At 44.0% G+C, this 5,847-nt stretch overlaps 1 long non-coding RNA gene across 1 annotated transcript; it reads right to left on the reverse strand.

Annotated features, from left to right (window-relative positions):
• Positions 1-4,718: 4,718 nt before the first annotated feature.
• Positions 4,719-5,611, reverse strand: LOC101669986. The gene is made up of 3 exons (XR_199188.1): positions 5,527-5,611; positions 5,320-5,451; positions 4,719-5,196 (listed from the first exon to the last, which is right to left on the reverse strand). It is a non-coding gene; the product is annotated as an uncharacterized LOC101669986 (long non-coding RNA).
• Positions 5,612-5,847: the final 236 nt, after the last annotated feature.

Below are 5,847 nucleotides of genomic sequence, written 5' to 3' on the forward strand. Positions count from 1 at the left end.
CTGAAAACAAAAGTCAGAAAACCATGGCAGTAGCCATAGAAGGCCACCAAAAGCCACATACACCACGGACATCTCTTTTCTCTTTTCCAGTGAGTTTTTCTTCCTTTTCTATTCCTTTCCCTCTTTCTTTCTCTACTTTTCCCCCTTTTTTTGTTCCCTATGATGTAGGGCTACTAGTAGGAAGACCAGTTGTACCAGTCTGCATTGAGCTGAGGTGTTCTGAGACGCTTAAATCAGTAGTCTTATGCAGATCAGGAAGAGTTGATGACCGAAATACTTTTATCACTTTAAGTATTTTTCATGTTTGCTGGGGCTTCCCGAATTAAAGCTGAGATGCTAGGTGGCATGTTTATTTGACCCAGAAGACCAGGTCCGCTCATTCTGAGGAGTTGTGAAGAAAGGGGAAGGGTCAGTTCTGATCTCAAATCTGTATAAAGGATCAAAGCAACATACATGTTTCAGCAATGCTGATGTGTTAACCTTAAAAACAAAACTGGCAGTTATGTTACCAGCAAAAAGGGGTTTATTAGAGAATAGCAGAGATCTGTAATCCAGGATAAGCAAACTGTAGCAAAACCCTACGGAAATCTGTAGACCAGAGGTGTGACTTGGAAGTATGGTAGCTTCTCATTGGCTGAGTTGTGAGTGTCTCTCATTGGCTGGGCTGTTGCTGGGGGAGGAGGAAAGCCTTTCTTCCTCCTAAGTAATTGGCAAAGCAATATCCAGGTGCATGGTCTGTCTCCTCTTGGGTCTGCAATTACCAAGCGGTAGGGTATGAGAGCTCCCCCTGCTGGTCTCCCAATTTCTTTCTAAACAAGATTTCTTTTGATTAGTTTTCACATTTCCCTTTTATGATCAAGATCTTTCTTTGAAAGCATCACTAGTCAAGAGTCAGGTTCTCCACATTTCGTGATTTTGTCCCTCGGTACCACGAAGGACCCTTCCTAGCTGTCATGTTCTAAGTTGGTAGGAAAGTGCCCAGCAGCTGGAAACCACTCAAGCCACTTTTGGGTAACAAGGAATGTTAGGAGGGCTAACTCTCAGGTATTTCCCCTCTGTAGTCCATATGTGTCAACACTGTACGCACTGGAGATCATCTCCAAGGGCCAGCCAGCCTCACCTTATTGTGTACATTGTTTTTAAAAGTCTGATAGGCAACAAAATACAAAAACTCAAAATAATGATACAAAACAGAAAAGGGAATTTAACAATTCCACATCATACAATGGTTCTAAACCAGGACTCTAGGTCTGAAAGTAGCGGAGAAATTTATTTGCATTCATTCAGAGTTAGGGAAGAAAGGTTCTCCCTGTGAAGGCCAAGTCTCCACTTAAAGCAATCGTGAAAGGGGAATTGTGGCTCCTACAAGAGCACATGGAGAGAATCAGCCCCGTGCAGTTGGGAAGATACAGTGCAGGTATAAACATGAAGCAACAGTGCACTTTTTGCAAAAGAGCAAACTTTGAAAGCTGTTTAAGAACGGTCCTGTTGGGGCGCCTGGGTGGCTCAGTGGGTTAAAGCCTCTGCCTTTAGAGCTCAGGTCACGATCCCAGGGTCCTGGGATTGAGCCCCACATCAGGCTCTCTGCTCAGCAGGGAGCCTGCTTCCTCCCCTCTCTCTGCCTGCCTCTCTGCCTACTTGTGATCTCTGTCAAATAAAAAAAAATCTTAAAAAGAAAAAAAAAGGTACTGTTATCTCAAAAGAACTATTTGAACCAAATGTGTTATTGATAATAGTCTCTAAGGTTGCAGAGAGCCTGAAGTTCAGAGACTATGAATTTGGATAAGAGTCTAAATTCAGTTAACAATTCAGATAAAAGAAGCCTTTTGTGAATCCCGAACCTTCTAATACTTCAGAAAAAGCAAGTGTAAGATTCATTTGTCCTGGAATCATCATGAGGCTGTTTCTAAAAGCCCATAATCAAAAAAGGTTTCCCCCTTTTGCACAGGCTTAGAAAATGCAGACAAGGGAATTATCCTTCCACGAAAAAAAACAATGGTGAGAAAAATGTATACAGGCCCACCCTGATGTCTTGGAAAAGGGGTCTCATGAGATGTCATCTGCTTCAATTCTGGGCAGTCTTACTTTCAGGTCACCAGAGGGCATACGGGTCCAGTCAGGGTTTGGGCTTTCTTTAGGAGGGTCACTTGAATTTGAGAATCCATTCTCTGGAGTTTGGTGGCATAAGAGTTGATTAGAAGTTCTTGATAAAGTCCTTTCCAGTGATGTTGAAGAAAGTCTTTTTGGAGGGGTCTTTTCCAAGAGATGAAATCTCTAGGTTGCAGGGCATGAGGCTTAAGGTCGCCATCTCCCAGGAGTGTACCATGAAAAGACGGCTGTACCAAAGCATGGTTATGTTAACCAAGCAGTTAGGCCTCTGCAATCCTGAAGTGTATCTTCTTTTGTCTACTGGGGGTCAGAGGAGGCATGGGTCGAGTGCATCAGACATCCCGTTACAAGCTCAAAGGGTCAGATTCTGAGTTCCGGAGAGGGTAGATCTGAGATTTAGGTGTAATGGCAGTGGTTTTGGTCAGCGTATTTGAAGGATTTCTTCAAATTTTGCCAATTGAGTTTTAATAGTGCCATTAGTCTATTCAACCAAGGATTGGAGGATCAAGGATGGTATGAACAATGAAAAGCGTTCTGAAACCAGCCAATAGCACAGATTTTATTTATTTATTTATTTATTTGACAGAGATCACAAGTAGGCAGAGAGGCAGAGAGAGAGAGAGGAGGGAGGAAACAGGCTCCCTGCAGAGCAGACAGCCTGATGTGGTACTCAATCCCAGGACCCTGAGATCATGACCTGAACCTAAGGCAGAGGCTTAACCCACTGAGCCACCCAGGCGCCCGATAATTTTTTTCTAATGGAATTTTAGCCACAGAACATTGGCCTGTCTGCAAGAGAAAGCATGGCACTAGTGAGAAACATACAAACCATGACTTAAACATATCCACGAGACAGGGAAGCTGCAGGAAATCCATTTGTACACACAGGTTTCCCTGAATTATACTTTAGACAGATGGGACAAGGGAGGTAGGTACTTTTTGTGACCTTGTTAATATTTCCCCACCAATATTCCATGAATGCTATTACTTCTAGAAGACCAATGCTTAATGCAAGTACAGCGCTAAGGAGTAGGAAATTTAGAACTTCTGGTAGGGCTGGATTGTTATTTGGTCCAAACCTGAGGTTCCCCTTTTTAATGAGGCCACAATGACGAGATTTCCAATATTGTTTTTCCCTCTCTGGGGCCAACTGTTGGGTATCTCTGGTTAACTTTTCCAAGTTATCATCTGGGAGAACATCACTTTGGAACATGACAGAAGTTTAGCACTGCTGTTGGCAGAAAAATAAGTGAAGTGGTTTACTGTGGCATCCAGAAAGCTGATTCTTGAATGCCCAGGACCCTTAGTAATAGCCAGAGCAGCCAGCAAAGTATGGTATTTAAAAATTTTGGGACATAGAAACCATTTTAAATTTTATTTCCATCGGAGGTAGAGACACCTTCCTGTTTCCATAACATTCCAAAGTCATGAGCTACCCCCAAAGCATACCAACTATCAGTATAAATGCTAACAGTTTTATCCTCAAGCTAAGTTACAAGCTGGAGTAAGGCTAAATTATAAAGGTAAAGCTCCGGTCTCAATGACTTCAAAAGGAACTGCTATAGCAAACCCAGCACAAAATTTACCATCCTTTAAATAAGAACCATCAGTAAGGGGCACCTGGGTGGTGCAGTTGGTTAAGCATCCGACTCATGATTTCAGCTCAGGTCATGATCTTGACATCATGGGACTGAGCCCTACATCAGGCTCCACACTCAACGTGGAGTCTGCATGGTACTTTCTCTCTCTCTGCCCCTGCACCCCCCCTAGTACACTTGCCCTCACCTGTACTCTCTCTCTAAAATAAATAAATCTTTAAAAAAAGAAAAAGAAAAGAAAAGAAAGATGGGGCGCCTGGTTGGCTCAGTGGGTTAAAGCCTCTGCCTTCACCTCAGGTCACAATCCCAGAGTCCTGGGATCTGGCCCTGCATTGGGCTCTCTGCTCCTTGGGGAGCCTGCTTCCTCATCTCTTTCTGCCTGCTTCTCTGCCTACTTGTGATCTCTGTCTGTTAAATAAATAAATAAATCTTTAAAAAGAAAGAAGCAAAGAAAGAAATATCAGTAAAGCATGAAAACCCTGCATTGGTTAGAGGTGTTTCCTGTATATTTCCATGGGGGGGGAGGGGGTGTCAGAAGGCAATCTGTCAGTGTCAAGCAGTTGTGAGGGGTTTTGTCTGGGTCTAAATGTAGTCCTTGTTTCAAGATTAGATGTCCTAAGTGTCAAACCTGAGTTTGAGCAAATGGCCTTTTTTTTCAGACCTTATGTCCCTTTAGGGCCAAAAGTTTTAACAGGTGGATGCTGTCTCCTGTGAAGACATTTGAGAAAGGGAGCAGAGAAGTAAATCATATACAAATTGTAACAAAATCGAGTCTGGCAGAAAACTTTCTATCACCCAAATCAGCTTTTAAGGTTTGTGAAAAGTAAAAACGACTGTTTGTAACCCTGGGGGCTTACTGTCCGGGAGCATTTCCATTCTTCCCAAGTGAAAGCAAACAGGCATGGGCTACCTTTATTAACGAAATGGTAAAAATGCACTGCATAGATCAATTACAGTGAAAAATTTGCCTTCAGAGGGAATGGATGTCAGTAGCATATGGGGCTTAGGAACAACAGGTGCCAAGCGGTAACAATGTTATTTATTGCTCAGAGTTGGAGGACAAACCCCCATCCTCAGCTACTGGGCTCTTTCACAGGTAAAACAGCGGTATCACAGGGACTAGTGCAGGGGATAATGAGGCTCCGAGCCTTGTAATCTCCTACTATATATAGCCTTGATGCCTTGAAGGGCTTCTTTATACAGTATTGATCCATCCTAAGAAGAGATTTTGAGAAATCCAGTGAAATCCTGATGGGAGGTGCACTGTGCATTCTGCTAGTATTACCGGAAGGTGTTGCCCATAAAGAGGGCGGTAGCGAGGCCAAGAGGGACAAATGATAACGGCCCCCAGACTCTGATGGAGGGAGTCTGATCTCTGTCACACCAAAGGCCAACAGACTTCCAACAGGCACCGTTCCATCAGGAGCAGTCTGGTTCCAGACAGGAGTCAGACCGAAGGGCAGCCTAATCCGAAAGGAACGGTTCAGTTCTGGAAAAGAGTCAGACCGAAGGCCAAGTGAACACTCAGAAAAAATGCGATCTTAAAACAGATCCTGAATAAAGCCTGGAGAACTCAAAGAGAGCAGAGCTCAAAATCCAGGGCGAAACTTACCCTCCTCAGAGTCCAAGGTCCCAGAGGGCGCAGTGAGCCCGGTTGGCTCTGCGGGTACCAGCACCACTTTGCTCCCTAGCTTCAACATTGTTACAGTTTCTCTGGATCCCACTCACAAGCATTCATGTTAACCTTAAAAATAAAATGCCTGTTATTTTTACCAGCAAAAATGGGTTTATAGGGGAATAACAAAGAGCGACAACTCACTCAAAGCACACCACAGCAAACCCATACGGAAAACTGCGCACAGAGGACTGCCTTTTTATAGAGGAAACCTGACGTTGGGAAGACTGCTGTAAACAGAAAGTCCATTGGAGTAAAGTGAGAGTTGGAAGTATGGTGGCTTCTCATTGGCTGAATTGTGAGTGTCTCTCATTGGCTGGGTTGTTGCTGGGGGAGGAGGAAAGTCTTTCAGTCTTTCCTCTGGTTGCCTGATAGTAAAGTGGTATCTCTGCAGCGTCCATCTCTCACTGCTGGATCTGCAAATGCCAAGTGGTAGGACACGAGAACTCCCCTTGCTGGCCTCCC

Source organism: Mustela putorius, unplaced genomic scaffold, assembly GCF_011764305.1.
Source record: "Mustela putorius furo isolate JIRA1106 unplaced genomic scaffold, ASM1176430v1.1 tig00000487_pilon_pilon_pilon, whole genome shotgun sequence".
Taxonomy (NCBI): domain Eukaryota; kingdom Metazoa; phylum Chordata; class Mammalia; order Carnivora; family Mustelidae; genus Mustela; species Mustela putorius.